Below are 13426 nucleotides of genomic sequence, written 5' to 3' on the forward strand. Positions count from 1 at the left end.
CCAAAACCAGTAGTTCAATTTGCTGCAGAACTGCACCAGCACCTTCACCAAGATCAAAGGTTTCCTAGAACAAGCACACTTGAAAATCTCTTTGGAAAACCTTTCAAAAATCTTTCAATCCTTCTTCTCACACGGAAAGTGTTTGATCTCTGTCAAAAACGTAATTGCTCAGCCCTACTTTCATGTGAGAGAGACTTTTCTTTATATAGAAAACAGTTTCTAACTTCTTTTCAAAAAAACAGTTGAAAAGCAGTTATGAAAACAACAGATTCATTTTTGAAATTAACAGATTTATTTTGTGAAAACCGCCAACTCAACTAACTGAAATAACTGTCTGAGTTGTACCTTTGGTGCCCTAACTAACTTGTGAAAAACCTTTCAACTCACCAAAGAATAAACCTGTTCTTTCTCAGTGAAACATATTAAAATATAGCAAACAGGCCAGCTCAGCTTTAACTGAAATAACTGTCTAAGCTTTACCTGTGGTGCCCTAACAGAATTTTAGAAAAACCTTTTAACAGAGAAGAAATAAACAGATTCTTTCTCCATAAAACAGATTTATTTGTGTACTGTTTTAAAACTGTTAAAAACATTTTAAAAAGCTTTTCAAAAACCATTTAACCGCATCATGTGCTTGATCTAGACTTGGTTAGGCATCTAGGATGGGTTATTCAGCAAAAGGCAACCTTACACAATTACAAGCCTAATTACAACCGAATCTAAAACCTATTACAATCTTCAAAGCACTCAAGCTATTTTCTTCATCAAACACACATCAAGCCTTGGTAGGGAAGAAGCTTCCTCCAACTTCAACAATCTCCCCCTGTTTGATGGAGACAAATTCCCTTTGCTTTGCACAGCTTTGAAGAAAGATCATGACCAAACCTGTACAGAACTATATACCAAAAAAAATACACAGGTGTCAAGGCAGAACAAACAAATTTAGAATTGATGTACCTGCAGATTTAACCTCTGAATCATATCAACAACCTCTGTGAATATCAACTGCAGAACCTGTACCAGGCTATTTAACCTCTGAATCATATTAGCAACCTCTGTGAATATCAACTGCAGAACCTGTACCAGGCTATTCTTCTCCCCCTTTGGATTCATCAAACAGAATGGGAGCACAAAATACCAAAGAACAATAATAGCCATACATAACAGTTCAAATAAAACCAACATAGAGGTTCATTACAAACCACAAAACAACTAAAAACCAGTGCAGAATAAAAAACAATACAGATTAATCCCAAATTGTTCAACAACATATAAAAGATAAAGACTTAGAAATAGGATCACTTGTTGTTGTAATAGAGCTCAGCTAGCTGCACTTGAACTCCTTCAAGTTGGTCATCCAAGTGTTGAAACCTGGCGTAAGTCATCTCATAGTGTGCCTTCTGCTCATCTGTGAGTATGTCCAGCCTGCTTAGCACCTGTCTTTCAAACAAAGACAGAGGTTCACCTCTGTACTCAGGTGCCTCATATGCAACTATTGCATTCTGACTCGTGGCAGCAAGATCTTCATGTTCAGCAGAATGTACTGGTGATTCATCCATGTGTTGCACACCATCAACATTTGCTTCTTCTTCATTTCCTTGAGGAGCAGCTTCTTGTTCAGCCCTCTATCCAGCATTTCTTCTAAAAACCCAGCCATCTTCATCCTTATAGAATCCCATTTTCATGAGTGTGGAGTTATCTATTTCACTTGCAGCTTTAATAGAGTCATTCCTTTCATTGGTAGTGTCCACTTTAAAATGATCAATTAGTTTTGACACAAATATTGCATAGGGAAGACGATAATCAGGTAGTCTTGCAGATTTCAGCATATGTTCAACCATAGTACTTACCCAATTTACCTTAAGCTGGTTCATGATGCAATACAACAGTATCAAATCTTCCTCATGAAGTACAGCATGATTACTTCCTCTAGGGGTAAAGCTGCCAAGCAATTATATGAGCTAAGAGTCTAGGAATTAGAGTTAGGCTACCTGCGTGATACCTATCTACTGGTTCAGTAGGATTCCTCACACAGCTTCTATAGAATTGCAATTTGTTGAACCCTTGAATTCCAGCAGTGTTTCCTTTGCTCACTTTCAGTCCTGAATATTTTATTCCACCCACAATGCTCCAGATTTCCCTAGTGATCTTCAGCTTTACTCCTTTCACATGGGAAACCAGATTTTTACCATCTTGTTCAAGGTTGCAGTAAAACACCTTCACAAGATCTGGATAAACATTTCCATTCATCTCCAGAAATCCTTTCAGCTTTTGATGCTTGAGCAAATCTTTGGCTTCTATCAGATTCTCCTCTCTCAGCCATGAGAACTCAAGCAGCTTGGGTACATTAATTTGCTTCCTGCCAGTCTCATGTATGAACCTTGTCATTGCCTCTGAATCTCCAGCAAACCAGTTTTCCAGGATACCTTGGCTGCTTTGAGATTGCTCCTTGGACTTCTTCTTTCTATGTGAAGAGGATGCCATGCTTAATCTGTTTTTCCCTGCATCAATATATTAACATACAATTCTAGAAGAAAAATATTATAGATTATTACTCAAAACAGAAACACAACCTGTGGTGAAGCAATGTGCACCTGGACAGCTTATAGTACAAGTGAGAGGGTGTGAGAGACGAGCTAAATTGTGCTAGGTTTATATAGGATTATTAAACCAAAATTGAAAAACACAAATTTTAATTCAGGGCAATGTGATCAGATTTTGGAAATAATGAATTTTGAAGAAAAATCAAATCCCACAGATATGCTACAGATTTTATTCCAATGGTGTAGCAGGTTCAGGTGTGGATTCACGTAAGAATATCTTGGAACCTGATTTTGGTACATCAAATCTGTTGCATCTACACAAAATCCAATTAGTTAGGATACCCACACATTAATTTGCATGGATCTGCTGGTCAATAACCGTAAAAGCAGTCAACAATAAAGTGAGAGAGAGAAAAAATAAATCTTTCTCTTTCCTAGTCACAGCTGTGATTTCTGAAACAGGGAACAAAACATGTTAAAATATAAAACAACAGATTGAAATTTTCACTGCAGAGGACAATTTATGCTAATGATACCCAATTCATTTAGAAGAAAGTAAAACCTATCTTTAGCAAGTGGTTTAGTGAATAAATCAGCTAGTTGAAATTCAGTACCAATGAATTGTATATCACATGTTCCATTAGCTATATGTTCTCTTAAAAAGTGATGTCTAATTTCAATATGTTTAGTTCTAGAATGCATGACAGGATTCTTGGACAGATTTATGGCACTAGTATTATCACAATTTATAGGAATCTTGTTTAACAAAATTCCAAAATCACTTAGCTGCTGCCTTAGCCATAAGGTTTGAGCACAACAACTTCCAACAGCTATGTATTCTGCCTCTACTGTAGAGAGAGCAACACAAGCTTGCTTCTTGCAATGCCAAGAAATTAGACTTGATCCAAGCATGTGACAAGTCTCACTTGTGCTCTTCCTATCAACTTTGCAACCTGCAAAATCAGAATATGAAAAACCAGTCAAATTTAAAGATACCTTGTTAGGATACCATAATCCAACATTCTTAGATCCTTGCAAATATTTCAGAATTCTCTTTGCTGCATTGTAGTGTGATTCCTTTGGATCAGATTGATATCTAGCACATAAGCACACAGCAAACATAATATCAGGCCTGCTAGCAGTTAAGTATAGTAAAGAACCAATCAAACCCCTGTACTTAGTTTGATCCACTGATTTTCCTGCCAAATTCTGATCCAGCTGACAGCTTGTTGAAATAGGAGTGCTGATTGCTTTGCATTGATCCATATCAAACCTCTTAAGCAGCTCCTTGCAGTATTTTTCTTGACTCACGAAAATTCCATCCTTGAGTTGCTTAACTTGTAGTCCAAGGAAGAAATTCATTTCTCCTAACATTGACATCTCAAACTCACTTTTCATGGTTTTCACAAAGTCTTCACACATCTCTTCATTTGTGGATCCAAAGATAATATCATCTACATAGACTTGCACAAGTATGATATCTTCTCTTTTCTTCTTTATAAAGAGAGTTTTATCAGAATTGCCACGGCTATATCCTTGAGAGAGCAGAAATTCGCTTAACCTTTCATACCATTGCCTATGTGCTTGCTTCAATCCATATAAGGCCTTCTTAAGCATGTACACATGTTCTGGATTTTTGTGATCTTCAAACCCTGGAGGCTGAGATACAAACACCTCTTCATTGATGTAGCCATTTAGAAATGCACTCTTGACATCCATTTGAAACAGCTTGAAACCTTGTATGCTGGAAAATGCTAGAAGTAGTCTGACAGCTTCAAGACGTGCTACTGGTGCATAGGTTTCACCAAAATCAATACCTTATTCTTGGTTATACCCTTTAGCAACCAGTCTTGCTTTATTTCTAGTGATAGCTCCATGTTCATCCATCTTGTTCCTGTACACCCACTTGGTTCCTATGATGTTCATCTCATGCTTTCTTGGAACCAAAGTCCATACTTCATTGTATTCAAACTGGTTCAGCTCTTCCTGCATTGCTGTTATTCAATTGCTGTCTTGCAGTGCTTCTTCCAGGCTTTTAGGCTCAATCTGTGACACAAAAGCTACTGTTCTGCAGAAATTGTTGAGTGAATTCCTTGTTGAGACTCCTTTCTCAATTTTACCAATTACATTGTCAAGAGTGAGATCCCTTGGAGTCTTCCATTCTTTAGGCAGTCCTGCATTCACAGTAAATTCTTTGACAGAATTTGGATTAGTAGCATCAAGCTCACTAGATTGATTCTGTTGCATAATGGTTCTTAAATCATCCATACCAGGTTCATCCAGAACAGATTTGGGCACAGAAAAATCTGTTTCATCAAATACAACATGTATAGATTCTTCAACTGCAAGCAATCTTTTGTTATATACTCTATAAGCATGACCATTTATAGCATATCCAATATGTATTCCTTCATCTGATTTAGGATCAAATTTTCCCAGATTATCTTTACCATTATTTAAAACGAAGCATTTGCAGCCAAACACCCTAAGATGACTAATGCTAGGTTTCCTACCTTTATACAATTCATAGGGAGTTTTCTTAAGAATTGGTCTAATCAATGTTCTGTTAAGCACATAAGAAGCAGTATATACAGCATCAGCCCAAAAATATTTAGGTAAACCAGATTCATTTAGCATAGTCCTAGCTAACTCTTCTAGTGATCTATTCTTTCTTTCAACAACACCATTTTGTTGGGGTGTTCTAGGAGCAGAATAACTATGTGTGATCCCATGTTTTTCACAATATTTATCAAACTTTGCATTTTGAAATTCTCCCCCATGATCACTACGAATCTGTTTTATCCTATTTCCATTTTCATTATGCAGAACCTTAGCTAGTTTCTTAAAGGCTTTATATGCATCATTTTTAGAAGCAAGAAACAAAGTCCATGTATATCTTGAAAAATCATCAACAATCACCAAAGCATAGTAATTTCCAGCTAAGCTAGCAGTCCTAGATGGTCCAAACAAGTCCATATGCAAAACATCCAAAGCTTTATTTGAAGAAACCATATCTTTTGATTTAAAGGAAGTTCTAATCTGTTTTCCCTTTACACAGGCATCACACAATCTGTTATTTTGAAACTTTATGTTTGGTAAGCCAGAAACAAGTTCCTTAGATTTTAGCTTATTCAAGTGATTTGTGTGAATGTGAGCTAGTCTCCTATGCCACAGCCATGACTCATCATTTTTAGATAGCAAACACTCATTTTCAGAAAAACTCTTTATAATGTCTAGGAGATAAATGTTGTTTACCCTTTTTCCAGTGAACAACACCTTACCAGAATTTTCATTTGAAATTGTACAAGTATTGGCTTCGAAATTGACCTTGTATCCCTTGTCACACAGCTGGCTAATGCTTAGAAGACTATGTTTTAGCCCTTCAACATATAGGACATTCTCAATAGTAGTTGAGTCTTTAGTACCAACATTTCCTCCTCCAAGAATTTTTCCTCTATTGTTATCTCCATATGTGACATGCCCTTCAGCTTTGAGTTTCAAATTTATGAACTGAGTCACATCACCAGTCATGTGTTTTGAGCAGCCACTGTCAAGATACCACTGGTTTCTCCTGCTGTTTTTCTGCAACAAAACAGATTTAGCACATATGGTACCCCCTTAGTCTAGGGTCCAGCATGATTAACACCTTTCCTTAGGAAGCCATTTGGCCAATCCTTTAGGAACAAGATACCTCCTAGCTTTACATGTTCTAGATACATGACCAGACTTCATACAATAAAAACATGTTGCAGTACGCATTGTTTTTGAATGAGTAAAAGAGGAAAAACCTGTTTTGGAAGGAACAAAGAAACTGGACAGCCTTTTCACATTGCTTTTCATTTCAGATTTATATCCTAGACCATTTTTATTAAAAACAACATTCTGTGAACCTAACAAGGTTTCAAGATTTTCTCTTCCTTTAGTGAAATTTGAAAGTGTTTTTAACAAATATTCAACTTGTTTTTCCAGCTTCTTACAGTTATCACAGGTCTTAATAGATGCATGCAAACAAGTTAATTCAAGACTAACCAATTCAGTTTTAGCTTTGTGCAGTTCTTCTTCAAGAGTTTTAACCTTAGGTTCAAGTACCCTATTTATCCTATTCAATCTGTTGCACATTATGGCCAACCTGTTTGCTTCATCATGTGTTTCCTTAAAAGCTATTAACAACTGGTCATAGTTTTCAGAATCAGTGGAGAAATCACTTACTGAGTCAGAGTTAGATCCTTCATCATTCACCATGAAGCACAAATTTGCTTCTTCACTTTCAGTTGAGGAATTACTAGATGAGGATACATCATTTTCTTCCCATGAGATGTATGCTCTTCTACCTTTGCCTTTGTCACTCCTCTTGCTTGCTGATTTTTCTTTATTTTGATTGTTTGGACAATCAGCTTTTATATGACCTGGTTTACCACATCCAAAGCACGTGTAATTGGAAGAATTTGAATCATTAGGTTGTTTGGAATACCTCTTTCTTTGCTGAGTTTTGTCACGGTTTTTCTTTCTAAGAAACCTGCTGAATTTCCTGGCGAGCAGACTTACGGTCTCATCATGTTCAGGATCAACTTCTTCCTCACTTGTATCATGTTCCATGGTAGTTTTCAGAGCAATTCCTTTGGCCTTCTTTTCCACTGTTTCTTGTTCTTTCAATCTTTTCAGCTCAATTTCATGTTCTATCAGCTTTCCAAAAAGTGCAGCAGTGGACATCTTGGATAAATCTCTGGATTCTGAGATTGTTGTTACCTTAGGCTGCCAGCTCCTATCAAGACATTTTAATACCTTAATGTTAAGCTCTTCCTTGTCAAAGACTTTACCAAGGCCAGTGAGGTGATTTACAATGTGTGTAAATCGTTTCTGCACATCTGCAATACTTTCTTCAGATTGCATTCTGAACAGCTCGTACTCCTGAATTAGTGAGTGCTTCCTTGCCCGTTTCACATCATCAGTTCCTTCATGAGTCACCTCTAGTACATCCCACATCTCTTTAGCTGAGTTACATTGAGAGACTCTAAAGAACTCATCCATGTTCAGTGCAGATGTGATGATATTCTTGGCTAAGGAGTCATATTGGGCCTTCTTCTTCTCAGTTTCACTCCATTCAGACCAAGGCTTCTTTATTGTTTCATCTTTGACAACCTGCATAGGTATAAAAGGTCCACTGACCACTGCATCCCAGATTCCCATGTCAATAGACTCCATAAAGATCTTCATCCTGATTTTCCAGAAAGCATAGTTAACACCACCAAACATGGGAGGTCTATTAATAGACGCACCTTCAGCAAAAGGCATTTTAAACTCAGACATCATGCACACACTTGAGCAAAATACAAGCCCTAGCTCTTGATACCAATTGTTGGGTCTATTAGTGTCTAAGTTCAAGAGGGGAGGGGTGAATTGAGCTTATAAAATTTTCGCAAGACCACACAATTTTTCAGTATTCCAGAGGCAAAAAGAACAGATTGTTTTTACATGAAACAGATTGATTCTTCAGAGCAGTCTTGGCACAATTTGAATTTGTTCAATGTAAAATTGTGATCAACAGAGAATTATAACAAAATCAGATCAGTTTAATATTGTGAGGATGAAGGATACAGTTATGCTTAGAAATCAAGCAAAATTACTCAACACAAGGTTTTGAGAGGAATGATCCTTTCTCAGGTTTTAATGAATGGACAGTTTGTTCACAAATCACTTAAACCATTATATACAGCAGCCTTGTTTATGATCAGAGAACTTTAACAAATCAGGAAGAACAATTTTCACTTAAACCCAGAATTAACAGATTCAATTTCAAAAGAACAGATTTAGTTCTTGACAGAATTAAACAAAAAAAAAAACAGAAATGAGTGCAGGGACGAGAAGACAAGGCACACAAGTTTTTATACTGGTTCACTCATACAGAGCTACATCCAGTCTCACCTTACCCCAAGGTGGAATTCACTAAAAATAGTACCAATCACTTACAAACACAGCAGTTCTTGAACACTACAAGAACAACACACACAATGCTGAAAAACCCTATTTCAGCACACCTTGCACTCCAAGAAACCCTATCAAGGAGTGACTAACACTTACACCTTTACAAAACAGAATAAAGGAAAGATTACACCTGAAAAGAAGATGCAAGAACCCAAAACCAGTAGTTCAATTTGCTGCAGAACTGCACCAACACCTTCACCAAGATCAAAGGTTTCCTAGAACAAGCACACTTGAAAATCTCTTTGGAAAACCTTTCAAAAATCTTTCAATCCTTCTTCTCACATGGAAAGTGTTTGATCTCTGTCAAAAACGTAATTGCTCAGCCCTACTTTCATGTGAGAGAGACTTTTCTTTATATAGAAAACAGTTTCTAACTTCTTTTCAAAAAAATAGTTGAAAAGCAGTTATGAAAACAACAGATTCATTTTTGAACTTAACAGATTTATTTTGTGAAAACCGCCAACTCAACTAACTGAAATAACTGTCTGAGTTGTATCTTTGGTGCCCTAACTAACTTGTGAAAAACCTTTCAACTCACCAAAGAATAAACCTGTTCTTTCTCAGTGAAACAGATTAAAATATAGCAAACAGGCCAGCTCAACTTTAACTGAAATAACTGTCTAAGCTTTACCTGTGGTGCCCTAACAGAATTTTAGAAAAGCCTTTTAACAGAGAAGAAATAAACAGATTCTTTCTCCATAAAACAGATTTATTTGTGTACTGTTTTAAAGCTGTTAAAAACATTTTAAAAAGCTTTTCAAAAACCATTTAACCACATCATGTGCTTGATCTAGACTTGGTTAGGCATCTAGGATGGGTTATTCAGCAAAAGGCAACCTTACACAATTACAAGCCTAATTATAACCGAATCTAAAACCTATTACAATCTTCAAAGCACTCAAGTTATTTTCTTCATCAAACACACATCAAGCCTTGGTAGGGAAGAAGCTTCCTCCAACTTCAACATATACATCCTTACCCCTTTAAGAATATAGTTCTCCTATTTTGGCATTGGGAAGCTATATGACCTCTTCCAAAGCATTTAAAACATTTTTTTATCTCGGCTACGGGATTGTGGGGTTATCACTTCTTTATCTATATTTTTGGGAGTTTCCTTAGATCTTTCCTTTGAAGTTTCCTCCCTTTTATACTCTCTCTTGGGATAGGAGTTAGAATATGAACCTTCCCTACGACTTGAAGCTTTTCTTAAGTTTTGTTGTTCAACTTTGATACAGAGTTGAATTAAATCATTCAAGTGTCTATATGGTAAAAGTTAAACTCTATCTCTAATCTCAAGATTGAGTCCACTCAAAAACCTTGCTATGGTAGTGGTTTTAGACTCCCTAATTGAGGCTCTCATCATGTATAATTCCATTGTTTTGCCTATATTCCTCTACACTCATAGTCTTTTGTTGGAGTCTTTGGAGTTTGTCCATTAACTCCCTATTATAATAGGAGGGAATATGGCGGCGTCTTAAGGCTCGTTTTAGTTAGTGATCTCGGCTCAGCTAGTCCTTTCTTTCGTGATGAACTGTTGGCTCCCCTAAGATCATTCTAATACTCTATGGGAGGGTTCTTATGAAGGTGCCTATCTTGCTCAAGGGCAGTCCACCAATACATAGCATTACCTTGAAAGCTTAGGGTGGCTAGGGGTACTTTTCGTTCCTCACTCACTCTATGGGAAACAAACAATTATTCTACCTTCATTTCCCAATTTAAGTAAGTTTCTACGTTTTCCATGGAAATAAGGTAGATCTACCCTAACCTCCTTTTCTTGTCTTTCTCTTCTAGCTCTCCTAGGGGGTGGTTGATAATAGTAATTAATCTAATATTTTGTTCCCCAAAAGATTCATCTCCCCTAGAGCTAGATGCATGAGAACTTTTTTTTGATTTATTGTTTTCATCCCTTTCTTTAGCCAATTTCAATTCTTTGAGTTGGGACTCATTTTGCAATTGTTTATATGAAAGTGATTGAAAGTCTTGTGCTAATTGTTTCAAAAGAGTTTTAATAGACTCTCTATCACTTTCACTAGAATGATAAGAATGAGAAGTCATGGTTAAAGTTATGTGTTAAAAGCAATTTACTAAAAGAAATATAGGTGGAGTAATGTAGGTAGATTCCCAAGAAAGGGAGGTGGATCACTTAAGTACCAAGCCTTTCCTTGCCAGATTCTATCCTTCAAGACTTTCACAAACCTTTTTCTAAGTAATTCACTTAGAACACAATCAAGAATGAAAACAATTTTAAGAAAAACAATGCAAAGCAATTAAACAAAGCAAAACAATTAAACAAAACAAAGTAATTAGATAATACAATTTGAAAAGAATTGCTATCTAGTAAGATTTAAACTAGGCGTATCCTAAGGTGAGGCTTCTAGGCACTTAGAACCATTGAAGACACATTCACCGTCTATTACGCAATACAAAGCAATTAAACACTTAATAGAAAAATTTCTATCTAGAAAGCTTGTAAACTAGACGTTTCCTAGGGCGAGGCTTCTTGGCACTTTGAACCTTTGAAGACACTCTCACCATATAATACGCAATTAGTCCACCAATTATTCAAGATTTTGCAAGTTACAACTCAAAGAAAATACAAAGCAAATTGAATTGACAAAAATTTAGAAATTTTTATTCTATGCAATTCTTCTTTTCTTTTTGTCATTCCTTCTTTGTGTAAGTGTTTAAACTCACTTGTTGCTGCTCTCTTGCTCAACCTCTCAAGGATATTTAACTTTAAAAATTCAAAACAGCACCTACTAAGTGATAAAGCTCTCACAAAAAATGTTAGCTCCAAACTTAACAAGCACCTTTGAATGATTTATCCACCAAGAAATGAGGTTAACAAAAGTTAAAGCAACAAAAATTCAATTTGAAATTGGAAAACAACAAAGGGAGTTGATGTATGACAACTTGAAAGAGTAATTGAAAAAATATTGACAAGCAAACAAAATAAGGTACTCAACAAATGGATATCACACAAATTGAACCTAGAGAATGACACTAGAATTGGATTAACAAAAATCAAAACAATACTACATAATATTAAGGTGTCAAAAAGCGTGACTTACTTGATTTATGTTGAGCAAATTATTTCAAATTTGAATTTGAATTTTTAACCACAAATAGATCAAGATATTAACTAACTTTTGGCGTTGGAATCACCAATTAATTGTGATAAAATTTTCAAATATGATGATGCTTCACCATTTTTTTTTCGCGCCAAAATTGCACACTGATTGTATTTGATTTATCATTTTTTTTTCTATTTTGAATTTCGCTTCACTTTTTTTTTCACTTTTTTTCTAACACTTCAAACTATTGAGATCCATAATTTCATAATTTTTCTCCAACGAATTTTAATTTCATAAACAAAAACAGCCAGCACAGAATAAAAAACAGAGGAAGCCTAATTCTGGAATTAAAAACAGTTTTAAGAAACTTCAAAAACACAATAGAATTAATGTATAATAAGTCGTGTGGATCTAGCACACAAATATGAACTCAAATCTTAAAATGCACCAAAGGATCAAACAAAAAATTATAAATATGGACTCAAAAAGAAAATCAATGAACCAAAATTATGAAGAAAAGTACTACATAAAAGTGTTGACAATTTAGGAGAAACATGACTTGACAAAACATCTATGGATTCAAAAATCAAAATGACTCAAACACAACAATATGAACCGATTAAAATTGCAAGAAAGACTCAAATCTAGCAAAATTAAAACAGCAACACCAAAACTCAAAGGAATCCTACACAAAATTGAAATTAGAAGCTCAAGAACAATTTGAACACATTGCACTGATTGGATTTATCCAAACAGCATCTAAAACAGTTAAAATGCAAAAACAACAAGACAATCAAGGATACAAGATGAACAACACGAAATTATAAAGAACAACACAAAATTAAAATGAGAAGAAGAAGACACATTTAGCTCTTGAAGAACCTAGGCTCATGATACCACTTGATGGAGGTGTGCCTTCATCCGTAGCTTTTCTTTACTGGAATTGGCGGAAGCATTCATGGAAGAAGACGAGCAAGGAACTCATGAAGAATGGTGGACTCCTTGAAGGTGCATGCTAAGTGTGGAGAGTGAGTGGTGAGGCTATCTCACTTGGCAAAGATGAAGAATGAAGATTAAAATGTCTATCCTAGAGAGGTAGGAGACAAGGAGCAAAATTGGCACAATTTTGGCAGCAATTTGCTCGAGAATAATCTTGCTATTTCATGACCCAAGCACCTCCTTATATAGGATTGGAGGGTCGGAATTGGAAGAGTCAAATACAAATGAAATACAAGCTAAATCAAATGTGAAGCATTTGGCGCCTAATTTGAGACTTAACACATGGAGCATGTGATGGAAAGCTTTTAAGCACATGGAACATGTGCTTTCTTCTCCAAGGCTTAGTCATAACCGGCCTTGGTTAATTTAGGTGTTCAAAAAACCCTAATTTAACCAAGGTTGGTTTTTAGGTACCAAAATTCACCTAAAAAGAAATTACAAGTAAAATTTCCTATTCTACTTTAACAAAATTAAATCCTACTTCTACACTAGAGTTTATGGCATTTTAAACATGTAGAAGAAGGTTTCTCTGCCATCAGTATCAGTATTCCAATCTTGTTGATCCTTCTTGGTCATGGCTCTAGTGGTAAGTCGAGGTCTTCTCTTTGTTGGACTTGCACTTGGACTTGTCCTTAGGCCTCTTCCATCAAAATTAATAATAAAATAAAATTTTAATACAAAATATTTAGTTATTTATAATAAACAAATTAATGGTTATAAATATAATAATATTATTTACATTTAATATAAAATTATTTTCTAATTATAATTTTTATATAAGAATATTTAAATTATTTATTTCTACATAATAGTTTATAACTTTTACAT

This window comes from Phaseolus vulgaris, chromosome 5, assembly GCF_000499845.2.
Source record: "Phaseolus vulgaris cultivar G19833 chromosome 5, P. vulgaris v2.0, whole genome shotgun sequence".
Classification (NCBI taxonomy): domain Eukaryota; kingdom Viridiplantae; phylum Streptophyta; class Magnoliopsida; order Fabales; family Fabaceae; genus Phaseolus; species Phaseolus vulgaris.